General features: G+C 36.7%; 1 non-coding gene across 1 annotated transcript; it reads right to left on the reverse strand.

The window, feature by feature from the left end:
- Positions 1–288: 288 nt before the first annotated feature.
- On the reverse strand, positions 289–393 carry LOC141662707 (small nucleolar RNA R71). Its single transcript, XR_012550807.1, has one exon. It is a non-coding gene; the product is annotated as a small nucleolar RNA R71 (small nucleolar RNA).
- Between the last annotated feature and the right edge of the window lie 12,150 nt (positions 394–12,543).

Consider the following 12,543-nt stretch of genomic DNA (forward strand, 5'->3'; position numbering starts at 1 on the left):
CTTTAAAATCAAGTCTAACATGATTCAAATGGTACAGAATTCACTCCAGGTTAGGGGTTCTCCAACGGAAGATCCAAATATGCACATCAGGTATTTCATAAAGATCTGCGACACCTTCAGGTTCAATGGTGTGTCTGAGGATGCAGTGAAACTGAGACTGTTCCTATTCTCTCTAAGGGACAAGGCTAAGAGTTGGTTACACTCTCTACAAGCTGGTTCAATTGCTACTTGGGAAGATCTTTCTCAAAAGTTTCTCACTAAATTCTTCCCTATGGCAAAAACAGCTTCAATCAGGAATGCTCTTACTCAGTTTGCGCAGCAATCAAGGGAATCGCTACGTGAAGATTGGGAGTGGTATAAGGAGATGCTTAGGAAGTGTCCTCATCATGGAATGCCTGATTGGATGATCATCGATTGCTTCTATAACGGTTTGGGAGCACAGTCAAGACCCATGCTCGATGCAGTATGAGGTGAAGTCTTATGGGCTAAGAGCTGTAATGAAGCTTATGAGCTAATTGAACTGATGACTGCTAATGAATATCAGTATCCAACCCAGAGATTGCCACATGGCAAGGTAGTAGGAGTTCTTGAAGTGGATACAGCTGTGGCTATCACTGCTCAACTAAAGGTGTTGTCTATGAAGATCAATTCTATGGCTAACTATGGTGTTAATCAGATAACCAATGTTTGTGAGCTGTGTGCAGGTTCGCATGCAATGGAGCAATGCGATATATCTAGTGAATCAGCTCAGTTTGTGAGAAAATTTCAAAGATCGCAGCAACCAGTTCCAGACACTTATCATCCTGACAACTGGAATCATCCTAACTTCAGCTGGAACAATAATCAGAATGTGATGCAACAGCCATTCCAACAGTTTGGAAACAAGCAATTCAATCCTCCTGGTTTTCAGCAACAATTTACACCAAGACAACAACTCCAACTTCAACAACAAACTCATGGAGGTGCAGGTCAATCTTCGAATGAAAAATCTGAATTGGAGGAGTTGAGGCTTATGTGCAAAAATCAGGCTCTTATATGCAAAAGTCAGGTTATTTCTATCAAGACTCTGGAGAACCAAATAGGACAAATTGCTAATGCCTTATTGAATCGACTACCAGGAACGCTTCCTAGTGATACAGAAGCCAATCCTGGAAAGAGGGAAGTTAAAGAACAGGTGAACGCCATCACCTTGGGGTCTGGAAAGGTAACAAGCCCCCAAAATTCAGCAAGACAAAGTGTCTAAAATATTCTGTCTAGAATGCAGGTGCATCTGCACCCTTGCCAATTCCATAAAATGAGATTATAGCTAAAAAAGTTGTGCAGAAGGATGCCGAGGTGGAACCGAAGAAGAAAGCTGTTGCAAACAAACTTCCTGAGGGTAATACAGGGGATAAACAAGTCTATCCACCTCCGGCATATCCTAAAAGACTTCAGAAGCAGATGTTAGATAAGAAATTTGCCAAATTTGTGGAGGTTTTCAAGAAGTTGCACATCAACATACCTTTTGCAGAAGCTCTAGAATAAATGCCGAGCTATGCGAAGTTCATGAAAGGTATTCTCTCATGGAAGGTGAAGCTTAAGGAGTTGGAAACCGTTGCTCTAATGGAGAAGTGTAGTGCAGTTCTACAACAAGAATTTCCTCTGAAGCTTAAAGATCATGGACGTTTCATTATTCCTTGTACTATTGGGAACTTGTCTTTCGATAAATACTTGTGTAATTTGGGTGCTAGCATCAATCTGATGCCCTTTTCTATCTTCAAGAAGCTTGGTCTACCTGATCCAAAATCGACATACATGTCATTGCAACTAGCTGACCGTTTCATCACTTATCCGTGAGGAATATTGGAGGATGTCTTGGTTAAGTTGGACAAACTCATCTTCCCTGCTGATTTCGTAATTTTGGACTTTGAGTAAGATAAGAAAATTCCCATTATCTTGGGGAGACCATTCTTAGCTACTGGCGGAACTCTGATCGATGTGCCGAAGGGAGAGCTTATAATGAGGATTCTAAATTAAGAAGTCACCATTAATGTGTTCAAAGCAACAAAATTTCCAATTGATGAAAATGAATGCTTTAAAGTAGAGATGGTCGATTCTGTAGTGAATTCGAAACTTGAGCAAGTGCTAAGGATACATACTTTAGAGAGAGCCTTGATAGGGGAATGTGATAGTGAAGATGAAGAAGGGGCAGATCAACTGCAGTATTTGAATGCTTCTCCATGGAAAAGGGGGATGGATCTGCCATTCGAGTCTCTTGGTTTAATAGAGCTGAAAGATTCTGAGGAGCGTTTTCAACCATCTATTGAAGAAGCTCTCACACTTGAGCTCAACCCACTACCAGATCACTTGAGTTATACATTCTTAGGTGCACCCCATGATAAGGGGTTGGAATATATTTTTGATGATATAGAGAGTGGTCGGATGGATCCTCCCGTGCCTATAGAGTGTTCTTCTCATGTGCAGCAGGCTTTTGATAGGACTGGTGTTGGTGATGAGCAGTACAGGAGATTGACCAGGCATATGGAGGCCATGCACGACATTTACCGTCATTTTGCTGCATATTTGACACATGCTTTGGGCACTGTTTTCCGGGATACTAATGTCGAGGTCAATTGGCCTGTATTTGGAGTTGATTATGTTTACCCACCGCCTGATTCTCCACCCGAGTAGGGTGATCCTCCCGACGACTAGGTATGCCTTGTATCCTTATTATTGCCTTCATTGGGGACATTAAAACTTTTAAGTTTGGGGGTGATAATGTAAGGATTAGTTTGTGTTGTGTCCATATAGATTCATATTGCATGTTTAGTGTATTTCATTCATATTTTGGCATAATTGTTCATTTAGGTCATTTTTGTTTGCATTTTTGTTCGTGTTATTATGTGAGTCCATGTAGTTGCATTTTCATGCATATAACATGATCCCTTAGGTTGAGCTATTTCTGATTGAGAAATTGATGTTAATTTGAGTGTAGTGATGACGAATGAAGGGATGTTTAATACTAATGAATTGATTGGCATGCCAGAAATAAAAAAATTCACAAGTCTTATATGCTGCTTTTGATCTAGATCATGATCATATTTATTTATTTGTTAAGATTTAATCACTTGTTTATATCTAGAATTTTTTGTATTCTCTTAATGGCAAAAGAACACTGAATTTTAAAACTGGAGAAAAACTTGGATTTTATTGCTAGTTGTGAATAAGGCTAGGCGTCAAATGGCTAGTAGCCGGCTCAAATTTTTATGAGTATGTTAGGTCACACAACACTATAGAAGGGTGTAATAACCCCAATTTTTGGAATTTTTGAAACCCTTATGAATAGTGATTTTGCTGATTATGCTGAATAAGAAAACTTTTCATACCACACTATGTAGGGGCTCTTTTATTGATCTTCTGGGATATTATTAGTACTCTATATGATAAATAAGTGTATGTAAAGATCGTCAGAATCCAAATTCGAACACTTTGACTTTTCCCGAAAATCTACCAGATACAGAAAGAATTGAGTATAAGGTAACAGAATAAAAAGGATTTAAATTCAAGGATTATAAGAGAGGATCATGAAAGGAATATAATGTATTGAGAAAGGTTAAAGAAACCTAAGTAATAAGATCCCGGGTATGATCCCTCAAACGATAAACGAAAACGAAAGTTAAGCGAACCGTATAACAGATCAGCGGTCATTAGGCAAGCAATTAGGAGTTAATCAAGGAGGTTAGGGATGATGATGTCATCAAACCAACAAGGTGTGGACAAGTGGAAGCATTATGACATGTGCAAGATGACATAAGCATGACAAGGGGTTTTGTTTTGTTGGTTGATTTTGGGCCATGTAAAATTTACCATGGTAAAAAGCTAAAACATTTTTCAAGGCAAAAAGGAGAAGCAACCAAGCAAATATCATAAAACACAAAAATTAGAAGTTGACTTTCCCATTTCAAGAAGAAAGCTCTCGGCTAAAACAAACCCAGCAACTTCAAACTGCCATATCTCCTTCAATACTCACTCAAATGTTGTGTTCTATAGCTCGTTGGAAAGGTATTGAGATGTCCTACAACTCTTGTTCACAAGTCTCTTCTAAATAAGCATGATAAGACCCTCATTTTTACAGTTCTTTAAATCGGACTTTTAGAAACTTCAAAGCCTAACTTTGTGTTCTTGATTTCTTTGGAAAGATCAAGCTTGTAGGAGGCTCCCTAAGGCTTCCTAGCAACTTAACATCTCCCAAGGAAGGTATAAATCTTCACACCCTTTAGTAATAAGTTTGAATGTTGAAGTTTGGAGATGGTTTGGATGGATGAGTAGTAATTTGAATGATAAGCATGATTCGAGTTTAATTGTTAAGTAGTTTAGTTGAATTTGGAGATGTTATAATATATGATTGGATTGAGATCCTTGAGCTTATTATGACTGAAATCAGTAGCATTGATGTGTATCTTGAGTTGTTGTTGATTGGTAGTTGGATTGATATGATTTGGAATGGTAAAAATTTAGGAAATCGCGTAAACATAGCCGTCGTAATGTCCGATTTACTTTAGACTGCTTTCGTTCATAACATTAGGACCCGAGAACTCCCTGCTAGGTTTTGACCATTGCCATTTTTAGATAGTTCATGTTACGAGCTTCGTTTTGATATGTAGTTCGTTTGATTCCGATGTACGGTTTAGGAGAAACGAACGTTTTAAGTAACGGCGTTTCGCGACCGAATCATTACCCCTCGCCTTACTTTGAAACCTTGGTTAAGGACCTTAAAGGGTTAATTAGTGTATGAAACAATTATGTTAAGTGTGTTAGGCGGTTGGTAAGACACTCGCGAAGGAATCACCTTAAAACTCGTAATGGTTAAATTATTAAAAATGGTGGAGCCGAGGGTACTCGAGTGACTTAAGAGAATCAGTAAGCGCAAAGCAAGCGTTAGAGTCTAAGTTGGTTAAAGTATAGATTTACAAGTGACTTTGGTTTAATTCCAACTTACTTGTTGTTTATAGGTTACCAGACTCGTCCCGAGCCATTTGTAACCCTCAGTCACTCAGGCAAGTTTTCTACCCGTTATACTGTTGTTGTGATGTATATATGTATATGCATTATCTTGTGATAAATGCATGTTGGTTAATTAGCAAATTTTGCGATATATTGAAGCATGCTGATATGGTATATATATGCATGCCTGTTTCGTATTCTTGCCATATATATCTGTTGGTTCAGTTGATAATACCTATGCTAGAGAATAGCGGTAATTTGCATATACCCTTAGTATAGGGACCCAAAGGTGAAAACATTTTCTAAAACCGGGAGTCGAGGATCCCGAGTAGATTATATATATATTTATATATATATATGGTTATAGTTTTCAAAACTATTAATCGAATAAGGTTTATTCGATAACTTTATTTTATTAATGAATATTATATTGAATATTTATTCGAGGACTTATGACTCCTTTATATTATTTATTGAAAATTACTTGGATATTCATTTGAGGATGTATGCCTCCTTTATTTTATTTAATGAATATTATTTCGAATATTCATTCGAGGGCTTATGACTCAGCTTATTTATTTATTGAATATTAGTTCGAATATTCATTCGAGGGCTTATGACTCAGCTTATTTTATTTATTGAATATTATTTGAATATTCATTTGAGGATCTATGACTCCGATTATTTGCTGAGATATGTTCTTTATTTTATTAAAGAATAAGGTGTCGATAATCAACTTATCTTTGATTATTCAAATAAAGATAGTACTTTCGTATAAGTATATCTTTGGTTATTTAATACTCATTTCAAGTATAAGTTTTAAAACTTCTACTTCAATTATTTTATAAAGATTATTCTTTATGGGAATATTATTAAATAATAATATTCAGATATTTTCTAATATATTGGGACTGATTTATTTCATTAAATCAGCATTACTCCAAACACTCTTTAAAGTGTTTTCGAGTCTTCAAAATGATTTTTAAAAGTTAGAGCGGATCCCAAAACTCATTTTTATATTTAAGATCTTCCTTTTAAAGGGGATTTAAATAATCGTTCAAAACTTGAGGGATCCGGCTCAGTGGTGTATTTTACATTCGCAACGAGGTTGCTGTTTTGAGAAAACATCTTGATTACTTGCCCATCGTTCGGGAAGTAAGTTCATCTATTTGAGTCGGCATAAGCAACATGGGCTCACTGGGCGTCCATGAAAGTGTAAGTGGCTCAGTGGGAGTCCATCAAATACGTAAGTGGCTGAGTCGCAGTCCAGCATAAGGTCCTATTGCGGCCAGGGTGATGACCAGTGGGGAATTCGTCCATCTACTAGTAGAAAAGGTTACTTATTGGTATCTTTGCCTGATCAGCAAGATATCAGGTTTATGCCAAGGTTTTCTCCTTTCCAAATTCATTGGATATTGTAACTCTGTTTATAATTTTCATAATAGAGGTTTTCAAGGAGTGTATGAAATGTATATATATAGGTGTATATATATATCGGGATTTAATGAAGTATCTCGTAACTTCATTATTTATAATGATATTCAAAGATTGAATCTATTCAAATCTTGTCTTGTAGTCTCATCTATGTGATGAACTTTTGAACTAATTATAACTTGAACGGTGGTAGTTCAAGTAGTATTTGGAAAAGATATAAGTATATTGGAGTATCTTGTAACTTCATCTTTTAAACTTATATCTAGTAAATGATTATCTTATGCATGACAAAGATTTTCAGAAAAACGTTGAGACAAGGTTAGATATATGAGATCACCTTGCAACGATATTTTTATACAGTTATACACTGGAACTCTGTGTGTATTATGCATGGAAGAGGACTTCCCATATTTTGAAAAGTATATATATATATATATACTGAATATTTTGCGACTTCATCGCATTAAGATATCAAACTTGGTTCATTTCTTTTGACCAAGACTTTCATGAGTACTATGAGAAGGCTCATATACTGTAAATCATTATACATATTATTTTGGTGGGCTTGCTGCTCACCCTTGCTTTCTTCTTTCATCACATAACAACAGATAGAAAAGATGAACATGACCAAGCTCCCAATTCGCGAGCGGATAGGAAACGTTCCGCAGTTTCCTATAGGCATTGATGTCACTGTAGCTGAGGAAGGAACTACCAATAGGCTAGGCTTCAACTTTTGATGTACCAGATTTATGTATATTTATGAATTGTAATAATGGCAAAGAAATGTAAATTTATTCAGAAACCCTTTTAAGGTGTATTGGCATATAATTGTGGAATAAAACGACTTGTGATTATTTTTTTGGATATTCATCTCTGAGACTATAACTTGTGGTGTGTATGTTTATTGTGGGGTCACAGTACAGAGTAGTTGATTATTTATTAAGATTGGGTGTTATTAAGGGAAATGGAACTCGTGACAACCCGGATCCCCGACCCCGGATTTGGGGGTGTTACAAAGGGGGTTGAATATAGTGTTCATACAATCAAATCAATTTAAAACACAAGTATGTAACAGTAATCAAGTTTATTCACTATAATAAGCTCTGTTACAAAGTAGGGTATACTACTCTCTTAGTGATGAACAATATCAGTAGGAGCTGCTAGGTTACAATGTATAATGTTCTCGTGAATGATAACACTTATAGTGTAAACCCTAAGCTTTGTTTATGTAGTACACAGTTACAAGATATCTTCTAATTGATATGGAATATAATTTTGTCTCCTAAAATATATCAATAAGATATTATCTTCTACAAGTCTTCTAGCTGTCTAACTCTTCATGCATATCTTCTATTGTTTTAGTCATGATCATCTCCTGTAAATGAGCTGCATTCCTTATCTGAAGTACCCACACTTAAGTCCTGATATAAATCATGACGGCCTTAGGTTCTGATATAAGTTCTGACTTCAGTAAGTTCTGATTTCCAGTAAAAATTGATATTAAGTTCTGAAACTAAACACAACGGATTAGACATGACATCACAAATATATCTAACAATCTCCCCCAACTTGTAAATTATGAAAAATATACAAGTTAATAGATTTGATGATGTCAAAAACATTTAAGTACAAATGCAATGAGAGTTTATTTAAACAACTAACTACAACTTACAGTCCTTGTAGCTTTTACCAATCTTACTGAGTCAATCTGAATCCAAAGTGATTCTTGACAAAGTTTGATATCATCTTCTCTTCTGCATTCCTCATGACTTGAGCTAATGTAGCTTTGACTTGCTTCATTTCTTCATCTTGACTTCCAATCTGGTAGATTGCAGTCCTAAGTGCTGAGATGTGATTTCTTTCCAATCCATCACCAAGTCTGATTACTCTTGGATGAGATGAGTCTTTATTATATCACAAACATTTCTCTTTCAGAATAACTTCAAGTTTAGCAGAATCATTCTTTATTGGAATTTCACTTCCATCATCTTCAACTGTATTTGGAATGAATTCTGTAATCCTTGATCCAGAGATTCTGGTTTTATCCCTTATGGTCTTCATTATGAAATTTGACCGTCTCCTGGTAATCTCAGACTTTATCTCCAAAAGATAATGAAAGAATTGAAGTTCTTTCAGAGTTTTGTTCAGCACATCTGATTCTGACATTCTGTATGTTCTTCTATCTTCAAGAAATAGAATCAGCTTTTCTTTGACATTACTTTTATCATGAGCATCCAGTACCACTTGAACAGATATAACCTTGTCAAGGTGTTTCTATGTAACTTCCTCAAATGGTTTGTCAGTTAATAAAAATGGATCTCTAGTAAGTACTTCAAATCATGTCTTGATCTTGGCTTCTTCAGAACCTAATCCAGCACTGTCTCTTGCTTCTCTGACTTTCAATCTAACAGTCATGCAATCATATAGTAGTTGACTTTTCTTAGGATCTGATGGATTAACATTTTTCCATAGGAGTTTTCTCTTATCAGTAATTGTCATTTTGTTCAAATCAACTTGAGCTTTGTCAGAGGTTGATGTCTTGATGACTTGATCAGAATTTGTTGTTTCATCTATACCTTGATATTTTGAAATGTCTTCACTCTGAACAACTTGAGCTATGTCAGAGGTTGTCTTAGATTCTTCTATAATCTTTCTTCTTTTTAGAGTTTCAACAGTTTCATCTTCAACAGCTGTATCATTATAAACTTGAACCATTTTACACACTGGTTTCATCAGGATTTGAGGAATCTCCATCTCCTGTGTCTTTGTTGGTTCATCAATCTTTCCTTTCCCTCTTGCCTTGAGATCAATTTTAACTTGTGATCTTGTCTTGGGCTTTGAAGCCTCAGAGCTTTCCTTGATCACAATGCATTTTGCCTTAGGCCTTGGAGGTTTCTTTGCATTAAAATCTTTAGATTTAAGATTTGTCTTCTCAGCTGCAAATTTAGATTCTTCCTCCTTAAGAGTCTCTAAATCCATTCCAGGGTTATGCTTGAGAAATAGTCTTCTAGAAATTTTTTCATCAAGTGTCTGAATCTTGGGATCTTAATAATAGACTGTAGTCTCCATTCCCTTAAGTTTCAAAGTTTGCAAAAACTTCTGAGAGTCTTGACTTCCTCCTTGAATGAGAATATCAGAACTTGATATCAGAACTTGCTATTAAATTTTGAGTATTTACAGCTTCAGAACTTGTCTTCTTCTGTGTAGAAGATTTGCTAGAATCAGAAATTAGTTTCCTTGAAGAAACTTTGCTGCTTTGCCCTTGACCTTGACCCTTGCTAGGGTTTCCCTGGGCATATCCTTTATCATCCTTCTTCTTCAGTACTTGACTAGTTGAGCATTTGGACTTCACTGCATTCACCCCCTTTTTGGCATCATCTGGTAGGAGTAGAGATAGAAGAAGTTCCACTGATGATTGGATTTCATTCAGTTGAGCTTGTTGAGAGGCTTGATTCTGCAGGACCTCAGTCAATTGGGCCTGTTGCTTTTCTTGAACTTTCTCAATAGACTCTACTTTCTCATGAATAGGTCTGATAAACCTGTTCTTGTCTAGCTTGACCATCAGGTCCAGTTTATCAGCATTTTCCTGTAGTTTATTAACCTTGTCATGAGTAATGGAGTGTTGACCTTGAAGGCTTTTGGTACTGAGAGTTGTGACTTTAAGTTGAGCTTTGAAATCAAAATTTGTCATCAACTCATCAGCTTCTGCAATATGATCTAACAAAACTTTTGAGCTGGGAATGAAATCAGATTCATTCCCCTTCTTGGTCCATTCAACTCCTCTGTAAGTCTCTTCCCATCGAACATGAACTTCTTGTTCAACATATTTCAACAGTTCCTCCTTTCCAAGAATTGGAGCTGGAGTATTGACTGGAGCACTGTCTCCAGAACTTGCAAGAAACTCATCATCTTCTAACAACACAAGTGTGTGTGTGGCTGTAGGAGATTCTGGTACAACTTCATCTGTTTCCTCATCCAGAATTGGAGTGATAGGAACTTCAGCATTTAGTGGAGAAACAGGTGGAGTTGTAACTTGTCCTTGTGGTTCTTCCAGAAACAGGACAGATGGAATGGTCAGCCTATGAATGTCAATTTCAGGACTTAATCCTGAATCTTCAACTGTAACAATTTCTTTGATAGGAGAGACATGATGTGTGATCACTGTGTCTGGAACAGTGTCTTTAGCTTGAGGTGGAGGTGGAAAAGCTTCAATCACCATTGGACCTAATGAGATCAGAGATTCATGATCCCCTTCCTCAGCTTCCTTAGCATCCTCAGATTGAGGTTGTGCCATATGCCTTCCTGCTCTAATTTTCTTTGATCTTCTGGATGGTGGAGGAGTTGCTTGAGCAGCATCAGAACTTGAAGTTCTTTTCCTCTTTAAAATACTAGAACCCTCAACTTCAGTTTCCTTCTGAGGAGTTACCTTTTCAGCTGCTACTTCCTTCTGAAAAATTACATTTTCAGCTTCTAGTGTCACAGGTTCTGATGCATGAACATGGACTTTCTCCTCTTCATCTGATTCATCCCTAAGAATCATCCTTCTTCTCCTTGGTGGAGATTTAGGAACATATTTTGCTCTTGAAGGTTTGGGTCTAGATGTTGTAGCAGATGGTTGGGGTTGAGAAGATTGTGCAGATTGGAAATAAGTTCTGATGGTAGGCTGTGGTTGTGGTTGAGAGGATTGAGCTGGTTGAGTATTGGTTGTAGGTACTGATGGAGGTTGAGAGGGTGCAACTTCAGGAAATTTGGGTGTGTATGTGGTGGGGTCAGAGTTTACTAAGAAGTGTTTTACAGAATCAGGAATTTGAAGGGGTCTTAGTATCTCTTTCTTATTATCAGTAGATAACAAGTCTGTGAAGGCCCTTTTAGCAAGTTTAAAAGGTTGAATTATCTCACTAAAGTTTTGGGACTTATCAGGACAACAAAAACTGTAAATGAGTTGACAAAATCTCGCAAAGTAAACAGTATTTGGGTCCTCCTTCATCCTATCCTCAATAAAACCCAAAATAGCAGTAGCATAATCTAAGTGAGTTTGATTTAGAAGTGCATATACCCTATTTGCTGACTGAGAATGAGAATGGCATCAAAGTTGGAGAATTTGTTGGCAAAAGCTCTGGTGATGCAGTCAAAGAAGTAGCTCCACTCCTCTCTGATGTATGGCCTCTTCAGCTGTCCCATCTTGGACATACTTTTCTCGTAGCCAAGATTGACCATCATACCCTGTAGAAGTGGCTCCTCAATCTGAGCATTGAAATTGCAATTTTCTGGCAGATGTAGAGCTTGTCTAACAGTAGACAAAGTAACCAGATGCTCTTCTTCCCCTGTTGTGAAGATAATACTTGGGGAACCAGCCTCACCACCATCATCATAAACTCCACTCCTCCAAAACTCCAGTATTTGAGTTCCTAAGAGTAATTGAGGTTGGGTCAAAGCATACCCAATCTCACTGTTAGCAAGAAAGTCTTGGATGAAATGAAGATCTGATGGAGCATCATCCTTGCTAAGAATAGCCATATAGTTGTTGGGGACATACTTGGCTCCATTAAAGATGATGTCCTTGGGTGCCATTTCTGTAAGAAATTAAGTGAAAGTTGTGTGTACGAAAGGTGTTTGATAAAATGCCTGTAAGAAATAGCTTTAGAGAATATTAGAGAGTGAGAGAGAATAAGAGAGATTAGAAAATAAGAATAGTAGGTAAAAGATTGTAAAATCTTTTAACTCTCTTATTTATACACCCCACGTGACAACGGCTAATTTTGTGAAGCAGAACATACTTTTTACACCTGGCAACATGGAAACAGTCAAAAAAAGTAATGAGTGGGCACCATAAATGTGCAGTAATTATTGCTCACATGCTATAACCAAAATAAACACGCAACCCATTAACCAAATGATTATCACTATTTTTATCTCACTTAATTATTTTCTGACAAAATATAACCGTTACAGTAAATACTAAAAATAAGCCAAGTAATTAAATAATGCCACGTAAGCATCAGAGTTTCCATCAGGATTTGCATTAGAACTTGACTATTATCATAATTTAACGTTCATCAGAACATGGCTTCTGTACTCAAGAAGTGAATGACTGTGTCTGTGATTCTTCACACAAATACTGACTGG

This window comes from Apium graveolens, chromosome 5, assembly GCF_009905375.1.
Source record: "Apium graveolens cultivar Ventura chromosome 5, ASM990537v1, whole genome shotgun sequence".
In the NCBI taxonomy this organism is placed as follows: Eukaryota; Viridiplantae; Streptophyta; class Magnoliopsida; order Apiales; family Apiaceae; genus Apium; species Apium graveolens.